Source organism: Salvelinus alpinus, chromosome 21 (genome assembly GCF_045679555.1).
Source record: "Salvelinus alpinus chromosome 21, SLU_Salpinus.1, whole genome shotgun sequence".
NCBI classification, from domain to species: domain Eukaryota; kingdom Metazoa; phylum Chordata; class Actinopteri; order Salmoniformes; family Salmonidae; genus Salvelinus; species Salvelinus alpinus.
The window spans coordinates 38,015,401-38,025,359 of record NC_092106.1 but is presented as its reverse complement, the minus strand read 5'-3'; the positions used below and the strand labels follow the sequence as shown (position 1 = coordinate 38,025,359).

The 9,959-nt window shown below is 44.9% G+C and overlaps 1 pseudogene; it reads right to left on the bottom strand.

Annotated features, from left to right (window-relative positions):
* Window positions 1-9,660, bottom strand: part of LOC139548316 (small ribosomal subunit protein mS22-like) — a 38,711-nt pseudogene extending 29,051 nt beyond the window's left edge.
* Window positions 9,661-9,959: the final 299 nt, after the last annotated feature.

Here is a 9,959-nt window from a genome sequence, read left to right as displayed (position 1 = left end):
ATTTTTTGCTGTGTCATCAAGAGTGTGCAATGCTGTCATCAATGCAAAGGGTGGCTACATCGAATAATCTCAAATATAAAATATATTTAGATTTGTTTAACACTTTTTTGGTTACTACATGGTTACTACATGATTCCATGTGTGTTTTGATGTTTTCACTATTATTCTACAATGTAGAAAAGTAAAACTATAATCCCTGGAATGAGTAGGTGTCCAAACTTCTGACTGGTACTGTATATCACCAGCAGTAGCCTACATTTACTGTAAATTCCCATAATTTCTACTCTACAATGTTTGATTGAGGTAATTTCTGTTAATGCATTCAATATATTATCAGAGCCTAAAACTAGGGGGGCAAAGTAAATCCGCCCCCCCCTTTTCATGGTATCTAATTGGTAGTTACAGTCTTGTCTCATTGCTGCAACGGGAGAGGCGAAGGTCGAGAGCCGTGCTTCCTCCGAAACACGACCCAGCCAAACCGCACTGCTTCTTGACACAATGCCCGCCTAACCCAGAAGCCAGCCGCACCAATGTGTCGGAGGAAACACCGTACACCTGGCAACCGTGGCAGCGTGCATGCGCCGGGCCTGCCACACGAGTCGCTAGAGCACGATGGGACAAAGAAATCTCGGCCTGCCAAACCCTCTCCATATCCAAGATGGCGTGGCAGTCAGACGTCTTCGTCTTGTCGTGTATATATCTTTTTTCTTCGCATATATTTTTGATTTTTTTACATTTTTCTTAACCTCAACTTCAACATACTCTCCTGCAATCCGCCTCACCCAATGTGGTATGGATCTGCTATTTTCTTTACTTTAGAACCGGAACCCCCAACAGAAGCTAGCCAGCTAACTAGCTAATAGCTAGTAGTCAGCTAGCGGTCATCAGCTAACCTTTAGCCCGGACAACTCTTGCCAGTCTGCACAGCGCGATTCAAACCATATTGGAGCATATAGATTCCTACCGCAAGCTCTGAACCTTTTCATCTGGATCATCGCAGCTCCAAATGTCCACTCCTGGCTAACGTCTCTGTCCCGAAGCAAGCACCAATTAGCCTGGAGCTAGCCTATGCTAGGCCCATCTCCCGGCTAGCTGAAGAGGTCCATAAGCCACTCCATGGGCTACAATACCTATTTTGCCAATTGCCCTGGACCCCTCTTACTGCCGATACGGAGCCCCGCCGATCCATCACGACTGGACTACCGACGTAATCTGCCCGAGGGGGTTTATCAACTGGCTCCTCCGTCGCGACATCCTCTGAATACCCATCTGCTAGCCGCGGCCCGCTAGCCGTCTAGAGCATATCGAACTGTTAGCTGAAGATGCCCATCGGCCAATTTCTTGGGCCACTATACCTATTTTGCCAATTGGCCTGGACCCTTTTATTACACGGAGCCCTGCCGATCCATCACGACTGGTCTGCCGACGTAACCGCACGAGGGGCTACGACAGACTTCTTCCGTCGCGACGTCCCTCTAAGGCCCTTCTGCTAGCTTGCTAACCCCGGCCCGCTAGCTGTCAATCACCATGTCTCCAGCCCGCCTAGCTACTCACTGGACCCCTATGATCACTCGGCTACGCATACCTCTCCCTAATGTCAATATGCCTTGTCCATTGCTGTTTTAGTTAGTGACAATTGCCTTATTTCACTGTAGAGCCTCTAGCCCTGCTCAATACGCCTTGGCTAACCCTTTAGTTCCACCTCCCAATAATGCAGTGACGTCACCTGGTTTAAATGATGTTTCTAGAGACAATATCTCTCTCGTCACTCAATGCATAGGTTTACCTCCACTGTACTCACATCCTACCATACCTTTGTCTGTACATTATGCCTTGAATCTATTCTAACCTCTACCGTGCCCAGAAACCTTCCAAACGTACTGGAAGACCAGTTCTTATAGCCTTTAGCCGTACCCTTAGCCTACTTATCTTATGTTCCTCTGGAGATGTAGAGGTTATTCCAGGCCCTGCAGTGCCTAGCTCCACTCCCGTTCCACAGGCACTCTCATTTGTTGACTTCTGTAACCATGAAAGCCTTGGTTTCATGCATGTTAAGATTAGAAGATTAGATCCTCCATAAGTTTGTTTTATTCACTGCTTTAGCACACTCTGCCAACCCGGATGTCCTAGCCATGTCTGAATCCTGGCTTAGGAAAACCACCAAAAACCCAGAAATTTCCATCCCAAACTATAACATTTTCCGACAAGATAGAACTGCCAAAGGGGGCGGAGTTGCAATCTACTGCAGAGATAGCCTTCTATCTTACTATCCAGGTCTGTACCCAAACAATGAGCTTCCACTTTTAAAAATCCACCTTTCCAGAAACAAGTCTCTCACCGTTGCCGCTTGTTATAGACCACCTTCTGCCCCCAGCCGTGCCCTGGACACCATATGTGAATTGATTGCCCTCCATCTATCTTCATAGCTCGTGCTGTTTGGTGACCTAAACTGGGACATGCTTAACACTCCAGCCATTCTACAATCTAAGCTTGATGCCCTCAATCTCCCACAAATTATCAATGAACCTACCAGGTACCCCAAATCCGTAAACACGGGCACCCTCACAGATATCATCCTAACCAACCTGCCCTCCAAATACACCTCTGCTGTCTTCAACCAGGATCTCAGCAATCACTGCCTGCGTCTGTAATGGGTCTGCGGTCAAATGACCACCCCTCATCACTGTCAAACGCTCCCTAAAACACTTCAGCGAGCAGGCCTTTCTAATCGACCTGGCCCAAGTATTCTGGAAGTATATTGACCTCATTCCGTCAGTAAAGGATGCCTGGCTATTCTTTAAAAGTGCTTTCCTCACCATCTTAAACAAGCATGTCCCATTCAAAAAAATGTTGAACCAGGAACAGATATAGCCCTTGGTTCCCTCCAGACCTGACTGACCTCGACCAGCACAAAAACATCCTGTGGCGTTCTGCATTAGCATCGAATAGCCCCCGCGATATGTAACTTTTCAGGGAAGTTTGGAACCAATATACACAGGCAGTTAGGAAAGCAAAGGCTAGCTTTTTCAAACAGAAATTTGCATCCTGTAGCACAAAAACCCAAAAGTTCTGGGACACTGTAAAAACCATGGAGAATAAGAACACCTCCTCCCAGCTGCCCACTGCACTGAGGCTAGGAAACGCTGTCACCACCGATAAATCCATGAAAATTGAGAACTTCAATAATCATTTTTCTACGGCTGGCCATGCTTTCCACCTGGCTACCCTACCCCGGTCAACAGCCCTGCACCCCCCACAGCAACTTGCCCAAGCCTCCCCATTTTTCCTTCATCCAAATCCAGATAGCTGATGTTCTGAAAGAGCTGCAAAATCTGGACCCCTACAAATCAACCAGGCTAGACAATCTGGACCCTCTCTTTCTAAAATTATCCGGCGAAATTGTTGCAAACCCTATTACTAGCCGGTTCTACCTCACGTATCATCTGAGATCCACAAAGATTGGAAAGCTGCCGCGGTCATCCCCCTCTTCAAAAGGGGGAGACACTAGACCCAAACTGCTACAGACCTATATCTATCCTACCCTGCCTTTATAAGGTCTTCGAAAGCCAAATTAACAAACACATCACTGACCATTTCAAATCCCACCGTACCTTCTCCTCTATGCAATCTGGTTTCCGAGCTGGTCATGGGTGCACCTCAGCCACGCTCAAGGTCCTAAACGATATCATAACCGCCATCAATAAGAGACATTACTGCGCAGCCGTATTCATCGACCTGGACCAGGCTTTCGACTCTGTCAATCACCACATTCTTATCAGCAGACTCAACAGCCTTGGTTTCTCAAATGACTGCCTCGCCTGGTTCACCAACTACTTCTCAGATAGAGTTCAGTGTGTCAAATCGGAGGGCCTGTTGTCCGGACCTCTGGCAGACTCTGGGGGTGACACAGGGTTCAATTCTTGGGCTGACTCTTCTCTCTATACATCAATGATGTCGCTCTTGCTGCTGGTGATTCTCCGATCCACCTCTATTCAGACGACACCATTTTGTATACTTCTGGCCCTTCTTTGGACACTGTGTTAACTAACCTCCAAACGAGCTTCAATGCCATACAACTCTCCTTCCGTGGCCTTCAACTGCTCTTAAATGCAAGTAAAACTAAATGCATGCTCTTCAACTGATCGCTGCCCACACCTGCCCGCCCGTCCAGCATCACTACTCTGGACGGTTCGTACTTAGAATGTGTGGACAACTACAAATACCTAGGTGTCTGGTTAGACTGTAAACTCTCCTTCCAGACTCACATTAAGCATCTCCAATCCAAAATTAAATCTAGAATCGGCTTCCTATTTCGCAACAACGCATCCTTCACTCATGCTGCCAAACAGTCAGTTTTACGAGGGTATCTTACCGATCCTTGACTTCGGCGATGTCATTTACAAAATAGCCTCCAACACTCTACTCAGCAAATTGGATGCAGTCTATCACAGTGCCATCCGTTTTGTCACCAAAGCCCCATATACTACCCACCACTGACACCTGTATGCTCTTGCTGGCTGGCCCTCGCTTCATATTCGTCGCCAAACCCACTGGCTCCAGGTCATCTATAAGTCTTTGCTAGGTAAAGCCCCACCTTATCTCAGCTCACTGATCACCATAGCAGCAACCACCCATAGCACGCGCTCCAGCAGGTATATTTCACTGGTCACCCCCAAAGCCAATTCTTCCTTTGGCCGCCTTTCCTTCCAGTTCTCTGCTGCCAATGACTGGACCGAACTGCAAAAATCACTGAAGCTGGAGACTCCTATCTCCCTCACTAACTTTAAGCTCACAGATCATTGCACCTGTACATAGCCCATCTGTAAATAGCCCATCCAACTACCTCATCCCCATACTGTTATTTATTTATTTTGCTCCTTTGCATCTCTACTTGCACATTCATTTCCTGCACATCACTCCAGTGTTTAATTGCTATATTGTAATTATTTCGCCACTATGGCCTATATTGCCTTACCTCCCTTCTACTACCTCATTTGCACACACTGTATATAGACTTTTTCTATTGTATTATTGAATGTATGTTTGTTTATTCCATGTGTAACTCTGTGTTGTTGTTTGTGTTGCACTGCTTTGCTTTTTTTTGGCCAGGTCGCAGTTGTAAATGAGAACTTGTTCTCAACTAGCCTACCTGGTTAAATAAAGGTGAAATAAAATTAAAAACCCGGTCGACGCTGGGCCAATTGTGCGCTGCCTCATGGGTCTCCCAGTCACGGCCAGCTGTGACACAGCCTAGGATCGAACCTGGGTCTGTAGTGCGATGCAGTGCCTTAGTCCATTGCACCACTCAGGACGCCCCCACAAATTGATTTTAACAAACAATTGGTCCCCCAAAAAATGCAGCCCTCCGTTGAAATTCAAAATCCCGATGTGGTCCTCGAGCCAAAAAGTTTGCTCACCCCTGGCCTAAAATTTTGTTTTTGGTTCAGCAGCCACTGTGTCAAGTAGATTAAAAAAAAAAAAATGGACCAGTCACTCAGACTTTTTAACAGACAAAATATATTTTTCCCGGCTAAAATTACATCAACAAAACAAAAACAAAATTAACATGCTTTGTAATGTTTACATTTACAATGTTACATTGTTACATTTTTGTCGTTTAGCGGACACTCTTATCCAGAGCCACTTACAGTAGTGAGTGCATACATTCACACTTATGTACTGGTCCTTCGTGGGAATCGAACCCACAACCCTGTTGTTGCAAGCACCATGCTCTACCAACAGTCACATGGGACTTTTCGGTAAGACGTATTGTGGTATATTGTTTAATTTCAGATTTTTGGTGACCTGAACCTTTTAACCTAAATATCACAAAAGATACTTTTTTTTTTTTACCAACCACCTTTAACTGCACCTGTTTGAACTCGTTACCTGTATAAAAGACACCTGTCCACACACTCAATCAAACAGACTCCAACCTCTCCACAATGGCCAAGACCAGAGAGCTGTATAAGGACATCAGGAATAAAATTGTAGACCTGCACAAGGCTGGGATGGGCTACAGGACAATAGGCAAGCAGCTTGGTGAGAAGGCAACAACTGTTGGTGCAATTATTAGAAAATGGAAGAAGTTGAAGATGACGGTCAATCACCCTCGGTCTGGGGCTCCATGCAAGATCTCACCTCGTGGGGCATCAATGATCATGAGGAAGGTGAGGGATCAGCCCAGAACTACATGGCAGGACCTGTTCAATGACCTGAAGAGAGTTGGGACTACAGTCTCAAAGAAAACCATTAGTAACACACTACACCGTCATGGATTAAAATCCTGCAGCGCACGCAAGGTCCCCCTGCTAAAGCCAGCGCATGTCCAGGCCCGTCTGAAGTTTGCCAATGACCATCTGGATGATCCAGAGGAGGAATGGGAGAAGGTCATGTGGTCTGATGAGACAAAAATAGAGCTTTTTGGTCTGAACTCCACTCGCCGTGTTCGGAGAAAGAAGAAGGATGAGTACAACCCCAAGAACACCATCCCAACCGTGAAGCATGGAGGTGGAAACATCATCCTTTGGGGATGCTTTTCTGCAAAGGGGACAGGACGACTGCACTGTATTGAGGGGAGGATGGATGGGGACATGTATCGCGAGATCTTGGCCAACAACCTCCTTCCCTCAGTAAGAGCAATGAAGATGGGTCGTGGCTGGGTCTTCCAGCATGACAACGACCCGAAACACATAGCCAGGGCAACTACGGAGTGGCTCCGTAAGAAGCATCTCAAGGTCCTGGAGTGGCCTAGCCAGTCTCCAGACCTGAACCCAATAGAAAATCTTTGGAGGGAGCTGAAAGTCCGTATTGCCCAGCGACAGCCCCGAAACCTGAAGGATCTGGAGAAGGTCTGTATGGAGGAGTGGGCCAAAATCCCTGCTGCAGTGTGTGCAAACCTGGTCAAGAACTACGGGAAACGTATGATCTCTGTAATTGCAAACAAAGGTTTCTGTACCAAATATTAAGTTCTGCTTTTCTGATGTATCAAATACTTATGTCATGCAATGTCATGCAAATGAATTACTTAAAAATCATACAATGCGATTTTCTGGATTTTTGTTTTATATTCCGTCTCTCAAAGTTGAAGTGTACCTATGATAAAAAATTACAGACCTCTACATGCTTTGTAAGTAGGAAAACCTGCAAAATCGGCAGTGTTTCAAATACTTGTTCTCCCCACTGTATATCCTAACATCACTGTCGGTCAAAGACTCAACATCAAAACTCAAAAGAACAGACGACTCATTTCGCCACCCTGGTGGCGTCGCACCAAACGAAGAGAATCAAACCAGGGAATCTTCCCCTTCAGTTGGTCAACTTTTACCACTACCCCAGTAATCCCTCCTTTCAATAATGTGTTTTCTCCCACCCTGAAACCACAAATGGATCAGCCAAAAGCCAACGGCCCACTTTTTCCAAAAACTAAAGACTCATCTTTATCCTGAACCTCGGTGCATGTCTCGGGCTCCGAGAACATCACCACACCTACCACCGCCGATGCTTCGCCCTCATTCACTTCCATTTCTCCTCCTGTCTTCAGCTCACCCTGCTTACACTTTCTACCATTCTTCTTTAACAAACCATCTCCCTTTTTTCCACCATTTTTAACTGACTCAAGCGCACCCTCTTCCTCCATCTTAGAGCTCCTCTGCCCCTCTTTTCCCCTCCATTCCTACTCCGTATTCCAAGTAAACTTCTCCTTATGATAATACTGCACTTCTCCTGACATACATCTTGTTCTTGCCTTCTCAAGGGATGCCATTTAAGTCTGTCACAATCTCTGTACAATCAGCACGAACCCCTCAGGATGTAGCACTCAACAGTGCATCCCACTTATAAAGCAGCTGCTTCATCTCGATGTTCTTTATCAATAGCTACCGCAACGCTTTTCCATATCAAACAAGCGCACTCTCCCCGTTATTTTTTTATTTATTTATCGATTGGTAAAAAAAAAAAAAACTCTTGGTCGACCAATAATTTGCTTATTTGTGTCAGGGACAGCCACAGTAGAAATGCAGGAAATTAGCTTTAGATGCCTAAAACAATTCTGAGGGAGGACCCCCAGACCCACCGCCAGGTTGTCCCCACCCACTTCTAAAACTAAAGTTGCCACCCGTTCATGTGTATCTGCGCTATTGCCGTTCAAGCGGGCAGAAATTTGGCCATTATGACGTAGCATTGTATTTAAAGCCACTCACTACACTGGAAGTTAATAGGAATATGACTTTTAGATCGCAAAAACGTCTATCATGTCAGATTTCAATAATGGGCAATGTCATAACGCAGGACGTTGTCTTTTTCATATTTTTGCAATATTCCTACATTGAGAAATGTGTAATTTAACAGGAGGGTCCACCACAATTCTCATATTTGTCTGCCTCTTCAGTCCAGGGTGCATTGCATAGTGCCGTTGCGAATGTCAGACTCCACTCTCCGAGGCACATCGATCTGCAGGTTGAACATGGCGAGATTGTAGACTCCTAAATTGTTAGTTAGCTATAAAATCGCCTAAAACTGCACTAACTACTTCACATGCTGATATTGACTTTGGTATTGTGTTTAACTACGTTTGCTTTTTATCTAACTACCTAGCCAGTCCATGGAGAGAGCATTGCATTGTCGGTTTTGTAGTACACTTCAGCTGTAACAGATTTCCACGTTGCTACCAGCCTTATGACAAAATGAAACATTTATTCACATAAAATATTGTTCTCACATAGTTATTTAACACTGTAAATTAAAGGAATTAGTTATTTGAGGTGGATTTTTCCTTTAAATTAGCTCCATGGTGGCCAGATTATATATATGTGATGCGCTAAATCTGACTGCTGTCACGTTCAAAACCAATGGGAACTCAGACCTCGGGAAATCTCCAACTTCCGAGTGTTCAAGACAACTGGGAAAAGAACAAGCTCCGACTGGGAAAAATCTTTTAAATCTTCATCCAAGTCGGGAAATGTCGACAACTCGGGGAACTTTCAAGAGCTCCGGCTTTCTGAGCAGAATATCACTGACATTTCTTTCTTGCATCCTTCCGAGTTGTCTTGAAAGTAGTTCATGCTTTACAAAATGCTAATGGTGCCTTCAAGACTACTGAGAACTGGGGGGAAAACAAGGTCAAATCACGATGCCAGTGATCTCTCTTCAGGTAGGAGCTCTAGAAAGAGGCCGGAGTTTCCGAATTGAAAATCATAGTTGGATGACAGTTCGAATTTTCCAGTCGGAGCTCGTTTTTTCCGAGTTCCAAGTTGTCTTGAACGCACTGAAACCTGAGATTTCTTAGTTCCCAGCTTTAAACGCGGCATAAATTTACGTTGTTGTCAACATGTGTTTAAATCGCTTCGAGGATAACAACTAGCTACTAGTACCATTAAAATACTAAAATGTGAACGCTAGCTAACGTTAGCATAGGCAGCTAACGTTAGACAACAATAGCTGCACATGCTACAACGTCAGAGGTAGAACTCCCATTTCTCAGTGTGTCGGCAAAATAAACGACTTACTGCTGTCAGACGGAGCACTGCACAGCATCCTTCTGCTACATCTGACAAGTACTCGTGTGTTTTGATCGACATTTCTGACCCGAGAATAGCTTCTAAATAAGCACCGTATTGCAAAAAGCGCTGCCATGTTTGTAGTTACCTCATCGAGCACACTGACGTGACCTTTACATACGACGTATAAATGGGGGAATCATGGGAGATGCTGTCTTTCGATTGTGTGACTGTTTTATAAAGGATGTTCGCAAGATGGCGCTAATTGATCATTTGTTCTGTGCAAGTCGTTCATGGTTACAGTGGTGATGCTCATGAAACTGTGACATGTAGTCCTAGGTTGGAATTAGGAATTTAGTATTGTCCTCAAATTGTAAGTATCATAATATTATGTTTGTCTTACCAATACAGACAGTCTTTTCTCATGACAAAAATAAATAAATAGATTAAATTTAGATGCCA